Below are 13249 nucleotides of genomic sequence, written 5' to 3'. Positions count from 1 at the left end.
GGCCATTCTCTCAGTTTTCTTTAATCTCTTTTGGGAAGGCTTTTCATAGAAATCTCAAGCCTTTGCCAATGAGCCTTTGAGGGATTAATAACATGCTATTGTATGTGTATTTAATGAAGAATAAAACTTATCTTATCTTATCTTAACTTTCTCTTTGTAAATTTCTAACTTTAATTTATTGATACCAGAGAGGCAGAGAATTTCCTAAGATTTCTGTAAAAATGTCATCTTCAAATTATCAAACAGAATAGGCAACACGAGTTTCAAATCATGAGCAGGTAGAAAGTGTTACATGTATATCTGTTGGGGATATTTCCCGAAAATTACAAAATATACTGTTTGTCAAGAAGTAACGTATGCTATAAGTGCAAGCAGCATAAACTGTGCGGGGTCGGGGCGGTGGGGGTGTGTATGGTGATTTTTCTAAAGATGAGAGTCTGCTCCTGCACTGAAAGCACATTTTTAGGTTCAGATCAAGCGCTTGCACAAAATTTATCTCGGTATATGAATATATATGTATGTGATTTTTTCTGAGGGGGGAGTGAGCAAAAACAAAATCAAGTTGTAAACGAATTATATGCAGTATACAGGAAAATATGATAAAATCTAGTGAAATTTCGGGACGAAGAAGATGGGCTCAGAGAACCCCTCCTCTCCGGCTGGGTACGCACCTGGTTCAAATATATGTTGTTGTTTTTTTTGTATGTTTTAAGATGCTTTTCATAACGGAATTTTCTTGGGCTTTCCTAAACAGTCTTTACGGGGAGCTTCACCTGGTAACTGGTACACCCGGAACTCCACTTGGTACAGGTATATTTCAACGTTAATGTAAGGGATTAGCTAGGGCTCATATCGCTTGGCCTAGCCTTTTCCCTCTTCAAATAACTTCTGCCTTCCTAGTCTACTAGTTTTGTATTAATAAAGTTTTTTTTGTATTGGCTAGTAAGTATGTCCAATCTCCCTTCAAATGTTGGTTCGTCCATCGATCTTGTAGCTCAAGTATTACTCGGGGGGAGATATGTGAGTTAGAGCTTCAAGTGAGTATAAATTAGCTTAAAATAAAAAGGACAATAATGAGATGGCCTGCCTGCCAAGTCTACTAGTTTTGTATTAATAGAGTTTTTTTTTCTATTGGCTAGTAAGTATGTCCATTCTCCCTTCAAATGTTGGTTCGTCCATCGCTCTTGTAGCTCAAGTATTACTCAGGGGGAGATATGTGAGTTAGAGCTTCAAGTGAGTATAAATTAGGTTAAAATAAAAAGGACAATAATGAGATTGAAGAAGTGTTTTTGTTGTTTTTTTTTTTCTTTCTTTTTTCTGTATAAGTACACTTGTAAGAATCTATTCAATTTCATCTCTAGCAAGCTACAATTTTTGCCAATGTTTTCTTCTTTCTAAAAGCATTCCTTCTGAATGTATAAAAAATTAATAGCTAAATAGAAATTGCTCATTCGTACTGGGGGGAGGGGGGAGCTCACGATCGGGTGCTAATTTTGGTGCTGTTATATCAAACAGATTCAAAATACTGGCATAACTCTGATCTCAACAAGATTTAGGCTGTCTACCTTCCTACTGGATTGGATATATGTGGCGTCTGTTTCTATGCATTATCTGCATAATTTGGGGCCTTTGCTCTTGGGTTTGCAGGAACCATTTGTTACCCCGAGACGCATTTTGGGACCTTCTGACAGTTTTCATTAGGTAATGATCAGGTCCTTCATGGAGTTATTATAATATCCACTAAACAATGAGTTTTGAATGAGAGCTTTGTTCGAGGGGGCGCCCGCTTTGCCCCACCTCGTGTACATCTCAGAACCCCACATGTGCCGCAGGGTTCCGCCACAATTAGCACTCTTCCGCCATCTGGTGTTAATGATTTCTCAAAGTGGGTGCCACCTCGTCTTGATTGCTCTCCGATTGATTCTGACGTTTATAAAGGCCACTAGGCCTTTTAACTTGCGATCGAATAAGTTATCCCTAAACTTTACTGCTGGATGAGCGCTCCCTCAAACGATCATTCGTCCATATAACCAGGCAGGGATAAAATATAAATACGAAACGCAATTCACTAAGTAATTTTTTTTTATAGCGACGAATCCTCGAAAAGTAAAAGTATTTCCGGAAATTTATTTTTATTTGAATAAATTGAATTGAGTTGAACTGAAGTGGATGATATGCTTTAATTTACCTCTTCTGCAAATTAAAAAGTAGACTTGTGCTTTCCTAAATATAAAAGTCTCACATAATTTATAACGTCAACTTTGTTTAGTTCTAAACATTCTTTTTATTGAATTTACAATTGACCTTGAATGCAATCAAGATTATTAAGTATAGCCTCACACCCTTATGTTTTACATAACAAAGGTGGAAGTGTTATAAATGCGGAAAATGTAAATTTGCTTCATATACTTTTTATGCTTTTTTTTTGTCTTCATAAAGTCTGTGTCTTCTTTTATGTGCATATAAAAGTTATGAAAAGGTTTAATCTTGATTTACGAGTAGGTATATTTTACTTTCATCGTTTTTAAAAGGATAATAAAGGTATAGTAGTTTAATCTGGTATGTCTTCATAAAAAAGGGCATAACAATAAGGGGGAAAATCAATCCGCTTGCTGGTTGTAATTTTTTTCAAGTACAATAAGATATTTTTGGAGGGAGGTGATTCTTCTTAAAAAGCTTAATCTTTGATCTCTGAAAATGTATAAAAAATATTTGTAAATTAATACGTATATTACTGAGTGCTCAATTAATACTTTTACTAGGATTTAGGAGATACTTGATTTATACGTTCATTTTGTGTTGTTAGGTGATTGATTTTTTTTTCGGGGTGCTACCATTTCGGCGAACCGTCACAAACCCGAAACGTCATAACATCGAACCCTCAGAACCTCGAACCGTCATAACCGTAATAGTGATAAGTATATAATAATTTAGAAACAAATTTCGGCTATATATTTGCACATCAGGGGGTGGGGGTAAAGCATAGCATATATTAAATACGTAACCTAACCTGACCTAGATACCCTTTCCCCCTGAACCCCAAAAAACTAAAGTTTTTAAATTTTCGATTTTATGACGGTTCGAGGTTCTGACGGATTTTTTTGTCGATGTTATGACGGATTTTGTACTGCTCCTGACGTTCGTGCTCCTGACGGTTCGACGTTATGACGCCTTCCCTTTTTTCTTTTTGGCTGTTGCGTATACTATATATATTTTTTTTATCCTCCATATGTCCCTGGCCATGGAGCCTTTCGAGGGGGAGTAAAAGTGTTTTAATTCCATTTGTATTGGTGATTAACCTCTATTGTTGTAATTGATTCATCATAAATAAATCTTATCTATCTTATATCCCACATTTTACAATCAAATGTACTTATAATTTTAATTATTCCAAAGAAAAAATTGCAACTTTTGTCTTAGCAAGAAAGAAGAGAAATTTGAAGCACTAACATATATTGTTGCTAAATTGAATGTAGGCCTAATTTAGAACCTAAATTTTTGTCATGTAAGTACTGGAGGTTATAGGCCTGGGTGGGGGGAGCTGTCCCCTCTTCAATTTTTCCGACACCTAACATTAATTTTTGTTTATATTTTTAAAGTTCTAATGTACTTTATTGACTAAGAAGTTGTCGCGTTTTTAATTTTTGTGTACGATGCCGTCCTCCCCAGCTTATGAGACTTAAAACCGTTACTGCATGTTATAAGAGATGCTTATTGTATCAACTTCTCTCTAATTAATAATGAGCAAAATTTGTTTTCTAATATTAAAAAAAAAATATCGTGGTGTTAATTTTATCTAATGAAAAAAATGGAGATACAGATTAGGTATACATGTATGCAAGATCCTACGCGTAACAGCATGCTTGATATCCTTCTCCACCCCCTCCAAAAAAATGTCTTTGATATGGCACCTCCCCAAACAATAGCTGTATAAAACTACATATTTCTTCCAATTCTTTCTATCCACCCAAACCAACATATTAAAGTTGTAGAAGATGGAACAAGAGAAATCATCAACAGTAAAATCTTGAAGTTTTACTATATTAATTCAAGTGTTCATTAATGACAAAAAACGCAGTGTAGACTCTTTTGTGAGAGTTGCAAAAAATTTGTCCCCCCCCCAGCACAGAAGTCTAACTTGGCTTCCGAATCACACCCTTCCCCCTCCAATCCCCATAAAGTTTCAATTTGATCCCAAAGCTGTGAGACATAAAAGTGTAGTCTTCCATAAAGTCCCCCCCAGACAAAAACGTCTTTGGCATGGCACCTCCACCTCCACAAACGACAACTGTGTAAAACATAACATATTTCTCCCATTTCCTTCCCCCCTCACATAAACCAACTAATAAAGTGAGAGACAATGGAACAAGAGAAACATCAATAGTAAAATTTAGAAAATGTACTACATTCATTATTGTAGACTGAAAAAAACTAGTTTAGGCTCTTTTGTGAGAGTTGCAAAAAATGTGTCCCCCCCCCCCAGCACAAAACCCTAAGCTGCCTTCCGAATTCCACCCCTCTCAATCCAAGCAGGATTGTCACAGAAAAATGCAATTTGATTTCTTAGCCGTGAGACATAATAGTGTATTCTTCCATAAATTCCACCTCCCTCCCTCAGAAAAAATGTCTTTGGTATGGCACTTCCACAAACAACAGCTGTATAAAAAATAATGTATTTCTCTCAATTCCTTCCCCCCTCATATAAACCAACTAATAAAGTGAGAGACAATGGAACAAGAGAAATCATCAATAGTAAAACCTAGAAAATTTTCTAGACAAAAACCTAGTATAGGATCTTTTGTGAGAGTTGCAAAAACGTTATTTGCCCCCCCCCCCCACAGCACAATATCCTAAGTTGCCTTCCGAATCCCCCTCCCCTAACACTGCCAACGGAACTGTCCCAGGGAATGTTGAATTTTATCTCCCAGTCGTGAGACATAACAGTATAGTCTTCGATAAACTTTAACAAGAAATAACAGTTCGAATAGGGATAAATCATTTTATTAGACAGTGAAAAAAAGGAAAAAAAAACTGGATGTTTCTATCACATATACAGTGATCGTCGTCAGCAGAAATACATATCCGTCGTCATATCCAGTATGTTTTGATTTATTTATTTTTCATTGTCTAATAAAAAAAGAATCTTATCCCTATTCGAACTGTTATTTATCGTCAAGAAAATGCAGTGTTGTCTTTGAAATTATCTACATAAACTTTAACCATAAATATTTTTTTATTTCCATCCACCTCAGTTTTTTTCAATGGCCATTTTATTGTATTTAAATTGTGCGGGGTAAAGCAAAAAAAAAACTGCGGATTTTTATTATTCGACTTTTATGTTATAATATCTTTTGTTATATGTTTATCATTTATCAGCTTTTTCCCTTTACATTTCAAAAACTTCGAACAATGAAACGTTTAGCGTCGAGGGAACCTTTTTAAAAAGGGGGAAAAGCTAATTTCTTTAGTCAATCCCAATGGGGAACTCAAAAGGGGGCATCAAATGGGGGTGCACTACAATTTAGAGTAAAATTGACAATAGCCACATCGGGTAAAAAGGCTGAATTACTATAAAACATTAGTAAGAGGATGGGACTAGTTGAGATTCTTTTGGACAGTTTTTTTTCTCCTTGCCAAGCCATCTGAAATGCAGTCTCAAATTAATATGTTCACGCCATTTAGTGTCAAATTCACGGATGCATTTTGGTGATCACTATGTAATTTAAAAAAATTTAGACATTTTTTTTATAAGAAGTTAGGGTTTCTGTTATTGATGAGTGGATAGTAAACTGTGGTAACATCATTATGGAGGGTATTGACTTCTTAAGTTTGCTAAAAGTGTAATTTATGTTTTACAATGGAGGTTTTATTATTGCCATCTGTTTCTTGTAAAATTTCTATAATACTTCTTACTATTTAGTTTATGTGGGGTTTAGTTTTGACCGTTATAATAGAGTAGATTCATCTTTCTTCCTTTCGCTTACCCCTCCCTCTCTTTTTCCCTCTATTTCCCTCTGTTTTTCTCTTTGTTTAAAAGATTCTGGGAGAGGAAATAGTTCCGAGTAAAATCAAAACTGCAGATCGTACAAACGATAGTGATGTGTGTAGCTAATGACGTCATGAGAGCAGAGAGGATGAAATGCTCCCGTTTATCTGGGAAATTTTTTAAGGATAATTTAGGCATAAAAGAATAGTGGTAAGGTTCTAAATGCTACTCATTATGAATATAGGGGCTCAGTTCCACCCAATATATGAACGGTGGAAAACTAGATCGGATACTCAGATCAAATAGCCCCTAAGTTGATAAAAGAAAAGCAATTTTCACCTGTTATTGTGGAGCGGAAATGGAAAAAAAATGACTTCAGATCGTCCAAATCGTTAATGGAAGATCTTTGGGCTGTGGCACTCCAGAGGTTATCTTGGAGTTACGCCGTTGTCGTCTTATGCGCCAGTCGGCGTTGGAAAGCCTAAGTAAGTACATCTTTGGGGTCTCTCGTGGCATACCTAGTAGAACCGTTGAGTGGGGTTGGCTAGAGGAGTATCATTCACCGGTATGTCGGTCTTCGCTGGCTTAACAGTGCAAGAGTTTGAAGTGGCAATGGTGGAGGATAATAACATACAGAGTTTAATCCCGGGAATTTTACTTTCTTTTGATTTTGTGGCATATTAATTTCAATTCGAAAACAAAACTTGTTCGCTTAAATTTGATTAGCTCGTGTATGGTCCTATATTAAGGTGTCATTATTAGTCGGTATGAAAAGCAGCAATATTTAGATCTTTTCTACAAATTGAGCTTTTATTTAGACGTGTTTCAGACTAGCTATCTTAATTTTAATTATCTCTGATGCATAACTGCTATTTTCTGCTACCTTAGACACGCATTAGCATAAGTGAGGCAAAGAAAACAGAGCTTCGTATAAATTAATCAGTAAAAATAAAATCCTTAAAGAAAAACAAGAGGGAATTCAAAACCACTTTGAGTAGCCATGGCTACCGTCTCATCCTTTTTCTTTTGTCTCGTTCCGCTAAATCTAAGGAAAATTATTCACATATTTTATCTCAGCTCAGGAATTGCAAATGTATGTAGAACTCGAATGTGGAAAGGAATGAAATCCCTTAGTAAATATCCGTGAATTTAAAATGGAATCCCTGAACAAAAGACAGCAAGCTGGTTGGAGATTTCCTTTAATAAATAATTCAAGCTTAGAAATCCCGACATGTGTTTTTCTAATACTCTTATATTTTTTGTGCATTACCGCCATAAATACTATATATATATATATATATATATATATATATATATATATATATATATATATATATATATATATATATATATATATATATATATATATATATATATGATAGCATGGGTGCCCATAAACTGAATTCCAGGGGGGGGGGGCAAACGTCATCTAATTGGCACTTTTTATGCTATATAATAGAAATCTCAGAACAAAAATATAAAAATAAGGTAGCATCATTCAACCGAAGGGGTGGACGCCCCCCCCCCGGCCCCCCTTATGGGTGCCCATGTGTGATAGTAGTCTTGGCATTAAATATTTTTTCTATTCAAACTTTTTTTTTAAGTCATCGGACAACAAAACTCAGGTTTGTTGTTAACTATGAAAAGAATAATCGTGAAATCTATCATATCAAGACTGTAATTACCCTTACTATGAAAATCATCGCAAAATATTTGGATAAGAATAAAAGAGAAACCTGATGACGAAGCTCAAGCACATTAGTGTTGCCTGAGCAAGGTGAAGTGTTGGAGCAACCTTCGATCAGCTTAGCCAACAGAAGCAAAATTTGAGCAAAATTTGATTGAGAAATTAGCTAGGTTAAGGAACGAAGTTTTCTGTGAAGGGTAGCTACTTGAGGGGAGAATGGCCCCCTAGATTTTGGAGAATACCTTCTTTTGGTTTTTTCATTGAAAAGATAAAAAAAAATGCCCATCCCCTCAGACTTTTAAAATATTTTTTATATCTTTATGAAAACTGGAAAAAAAATCCTTATCCCCCCCTAAATTTTTGTGTTGGCACCCCTGTTTTTCAGCCTCAACAGTTCATCGGACATCAGTAACATGCGTTTAGCAAAAACGCCTAACGACTCTCTTTTTTTTTTTTTTTTTTTTTTTTTTTTTTTTTTTTTTTTTGCGCTGTATGGATCTTGGTTCGTGATAAAGATTATAAAAACTTGAAATTTGACTACTGTTTTTCTGTTTTTTTTTGTTTTTTTTTGTTTTGTTTTTCGTTTTTTTGTTTTTAGTATACGAAGAAGCATAACCATTTATCGTCAGCACAATTCCCACCTATCATCCATTTTCAACATTCTGAAAACGAATTTTTCTTGGCCTAAAATGCACACAAGAGACCTATAATATGCACTTGGCATAAGCATTTAACCCCTCTCTCCTGTTTCCAAGCGTCTCTTAAGATTTCTCCTGGATCTTTTTCGTTATACTTATACCACGTGTTTTTCAGTGTGTGGCAAAAAGTAAGGGTGTGGCAAAATTTTCAGTGTGTGGCAAAATGTAATATATGATTTGGATTACCGGCATATATTTGCACATTAGGGGGCGGGGTAAGTAAAGTGGAGCGTTCTTAGGAATTACATAAGCAATAATTTTTGCATTTTTACATTCTTAAGCTTATATAATTCCTAAAAGTAATTTCCTTTGCTTTACTAATGTGCAAACATATAGCCCAACTTATATATTTCCCAAGCATTTGGCCATAAATCATTCTTTTGTTTCAACTTAATACCCGTAAACTGAAGCGACTTAATCCACGAGTAAATAGTGGTATAGTTACAACGGAAAAGATGTTTTATTTTCCTTACAAGTCAGTCTCCCAGATAGACATAGAAACTTTGAAATCTGACTCACTCACAGGAAACCTTTTTTCGTTCTAAAAAGTATATGAAGAAATCTAGTCTTTAATCGTCAGCACCGTTCCTGCCCGTTTTTCCATTTTCGGTCATGATTTGGGTAATAAGCCCCTTTTGTCCTCTTTTGGTGAAAAACAACCATTACTTGGAACACTTCCTTTGATGAATTGAGCACGTAATTTTTACCGCTGAAGCTCGTTTCTTTTTGTTGATGACTCGAACTGACCTTGCCAGCCGAAGCTCAGTGATTTGAAAGAAGCCATTATGGAAAGTTGGCTAGCTTAAATGACATGAACAAATTGATGAATTCGTCAGAACTGAAAGGTTTTATCCATTTATCAGTCTGGTGCAATATATTTTTATTGATCGTGAAAAAGTGTTGCTATTCTTTTAGCATCTTCATTAATGGTTTTCAAGGTCACTGGATCCTGTCAGATTTTTCATGCTTCACTGAAGAAAGCTATTTGCCCTTATTGGTTCTACGCGAATATTTACGAAGAAATGGGGGCTGGTTTTCCAAGCTTTTTAAGCGTGAAGATGTCCCAAAAATGAAAAAAAAAATATCCAAGAAAATCAAGAAAAAACAATAAAATCTATTCTATTATACATATACCTAAAATGTATCCTATAGTCGTTTACTCGTGGATTAAGTAAAAGAATGCCTATATTGACTCTGATTCCGTTTTCTCTGCCCAAATAATAAGCAAAACTAGCACCAACACGAACGCTGAGCAGGGTTCCCACCTGTAGCACGTGCTATTTTAGCCCTATTTCCTCATATGTAGCTCTGTAGCAATCATGTGTAGCACTGATTTGTCTCATATCAGAATATATATCAGAACATTTTTTTTTATCCATGACAATAATCTAAATACATTTAAACACATGATATGTGCGTGCGAGTACATTTTCCCATTCAGCGCTCTGGTCAGCTCAGGATACATTTTTATCTCTTTACATTAAACAAGATTAAAAAATTGACCTAAAGTCTAATATAAGTTCATTCAAATGCATGTGTCATGGCACAAGCCGCGAAACAGACGAAAAGTTTGTTGACTGTAGCACCGAAAATCGCTGTGTAGCACGTCAATTTGGGTAATTGTAGCACTTTAGGAAGTGACCGTGGTGGTAACCTGTTCATTGCTCGTTGGAGTCTGCTTGTATTTGTATTATATTATGAACCTTCTTCGTCAAGCAGATAGCTACAGAAGTGAAGAAGACGCTATTAAATTTTTTTCAAGATAAATGTATTTTGCATAACCCCCGAAAATGTACCCGTCCTCCCGAGATAATCTTGAATGTAGCTACAGAAATGCTAAAAACAAGGGATCTTTAGCAGTGATATATGTATAACGGAAATAGTCCAAACAATTATTAGAATATGGCTAAGTCGCTCCAATTCATGAAATGTGGAGGGGTGGGGGATTTTTTTCGATATTTATCAATGAAAAAATGGGAATTTTCAATTAAGATGAAAAATGGCCCCCCAACTGGTGCTTGTGATTATTATTGATTAGATGGCTTTCTCTGAACTAATTCTGATATCGCTGAAACTGAGAGAAATAGCCAAAAATCCACATAAATAATAGAGGCATTTCTGGAGCAGGAAAAGCTTTAGGTAAACATTATTAGCGTGACTTGGAATAGCGTGTTAGCTATCAGGTTTCCAAAAGTGAAATCTAACAGAAAATGTCTTATTTCAAGAAAAATAACACAGCTGTTTTTTTTTTCGAAAATTAAATATGGAGTAGTTACTTTAACTTTGATTTTAAAAACAGCGTTTAAACTTCAGAGTTTAATAATAGAAGTGTAGCTCGGGCCCACCATGCACTGATAGAAAATAATTTTGATCAATGTCTCCAGAGACTTTTATTCACTGTTCTGATGAATTTATCCGTATTTTCATCATTTGATTCACGTAAGTTTTCTTTTAGAAAATAGTGCCAGAGAAATAAGGTAAATTAATGGCCGTAGACTCTAATCAAGAGACCGATATGACAATGAATGACAGACATGGCTAAGTTAATAAATATGTCATAAGCAGTGGCGTAGCTAGAAGGCAAGGGGTCCGCAAGGGGCAGCATCAGTTGAACCGCCATTTAGATATGTCTTACGGAAGATAGATTCTTCCTTTATAAAAGGCCTGTTTTTTAGCTCTAAGATCTTACATCTTTCTGCAAAGATTATCGTTTTTTAACTCATCTTTGTTCTAAGATCTTACAGCTCACTGATGTTAGCAAAAAGTGTGAAGACCGCCATTGTTTTGCCATATAGAACAATGATGAGAGAACTTTGATGATCTACTCATCATTGTTCTCAGACCGCTGAACAGAGCAGAATGATGAAGGACGTTTGCACAACAACGACCAAAGATGTAAGATCTTTGTTCAAAGATTTCAATTTTAAGCGTTTTCTGACAAAATATGTGAGATCTTAGCACATTGATGAGTGAAAAAACAGGCCTAAAGCTTCATTAAAACCCATCTTAGTTGATGTGGGAAGGATCATAACGGTTCTGCGCCTTAGGAAGCTTATATACGAAGATCAGAGTTTCGCATTGAGTTAATAAAGTGTAAGACGATTAGACCTCACTTCTTTTATTACTTTCCTTATCAGTGGATATAAAACGATTAAAAGAGGCGATGGTATGTTCAAGTTCCTGAACCATTAGCCGTTTTGAACCTGTTATAGGGTATTGCTTTAGTGCTTACTTGAATAGATAAAAACAAAACGACTGTATGCTTTAATATTATTATTATTCTTCTATTGCCCGTCAAAAAAAGGTACAATAGATCACTAAAGATAACAAAAAAAAGGACACAAACACAAATTGAAAATTCAAATACATGATGAAAAAAAAAACTCTTTAATGCATACATTGCAATAATACGAACAAACTATTGCGAACAAATTGATGACCAAGGAGGATAAAAATTTCTTTGAAAACGGGACAGAGATTTTTTAATACTTATATTTGGTTCTGCAAGCTTATAAAAATGGATAATTTTATGAGTTTCTTGTCCAAGGAAGCAAATGTAAAAGATACTTAGCAAATCTGAAGAAGATTGATCGTGGGTGCTTTTTACCTGTAACTGTAAAAAATCTGTATCTGTATTATTCACATTTGTTATGTTACTGCCCAAAGACGAAGGGTATCAATACTATTTGCCAATTAATACAAGTATTTATCAAGTAGTTCGTGGTAACGAACTGTATAGTAAGAGCGACTCGTCTCAATTAACCGAAACTCTAAAAAACGTAAGTTTGATACTAATAGATACATCAAAAGAATGTGATTTTTACGCTGATTTTAAAAGTATAAGTTTCAGCAAGTTTAATGTAACCCATCAAAAGTTACGAGTCTGAGAAACTTTGCCTTATTATCGAAAAAAGGGAAAAACGACCCCTAAAAGTCATAGAATCTTAACGAAAATCACACTGTCAGATTCAGTGTATCAGAAAACCTTATTGTAGAGGTTTCAAGCTCCTATCTGCAGAAATGTGGAATTTGGTATTTTTTGCCAGAAGAAAGATCACGGATGCGTGTAGATTTGTTTGTTGTTTTTTCCCAGGGGTGATCGTATCGACCCAGTGGTCCTAAAATGTCGCGAGAGGGCACATTTGAACGGAAATTAAAAGTTCTAGTGCTTTTTTTACCAAAAAAAAAACAGAATAACTTTTTACAAAAAACTGCAATTTTGATGTCTTTTCATACTGCAGTCTTTTCAAAGATATTTGATTTTGGAAGCAATCAAACAGTTCGTGGTAACGAACTGTATAGTAAGAGCGACTCGTCTCAATAGTAACCGAAACTTTAAAAAACGGAATTTAATGAGTGACGTGACGTAAAAATTGAAATAAATAAATTTTTATTTTATTTTAGTTTCAGTTCAGAATCGCTCAAGTTATAAACTGCAAAAATATTTATGGTATCCGAGCAATAATTTTAATCTTTTAATTTAAACTAGAAAAATACCTGAAAATTTTAAAATTAGTTTTATTTTTTGTTAGGTTCGTGGGACTCGATACGATACTTAAACACGAACTGTTTGATAATATTTATTCCCATAAGGAAATTATTTATTGTAATGGTTTCACAATTAGGAAAAAAACTTAAGGAGAAGGAAAGATATGAAAATCGACCTAAACAGGTTACTGGCAAAAGGAAAGAGAAGTATGAGAAAAACAAGGACGTTCTCAAATTGATTGCCAAAATCCGATATAAGCAGGATGAGAAAGCAGCAGCTCTAAATAAACGTCGTATTTTAATTCGGAGATACCAGTTAAGACCGGGCTTAATGGTTTTCAAGGCTACTGGATTCTATAAATTTTTCGTACTTCCTTATGGCCGCTATTT

The 13249-nt window shown here is 34.9% G+C and overlaps 1 protein-coding gene across 1 annotated transcript in view; it reads left to right on the top strand.

Annotated features, from left to right (window-relative positions):
* The window catches only part of LOC148948239 (semaphorin-1A-like), a 418473-nt gene that overhangs the window by 365282 nt on the left and 39942 nt on the right, over positions 1-13249 (top strand). The gene's annotated exons all lie outside the window — the stretch shown is intronic.

This window comes from Artemia sp. Qi Xiang Cuo, chromosome 9 (assembly GCF_049724085.1).
Source record: "Artemia sp. Qi Xiang Cuo chromosome 9, ASM4972408v1, whole genome shotgun sequence".
In the NCBI taxonomy this organism is placed as follows: domain Eukaryota; kingdom Metazoa; phylum Arthropoda; class Branchiopoda; order Anostraca; family Artemiidae; genus Artemia; species Artemia sp. Qi Xiang Cuo.
Note: the sequence above shows the minus strand (reverse complement) of the source record. Positions and strands in the feature narration are given on the sequence as shown.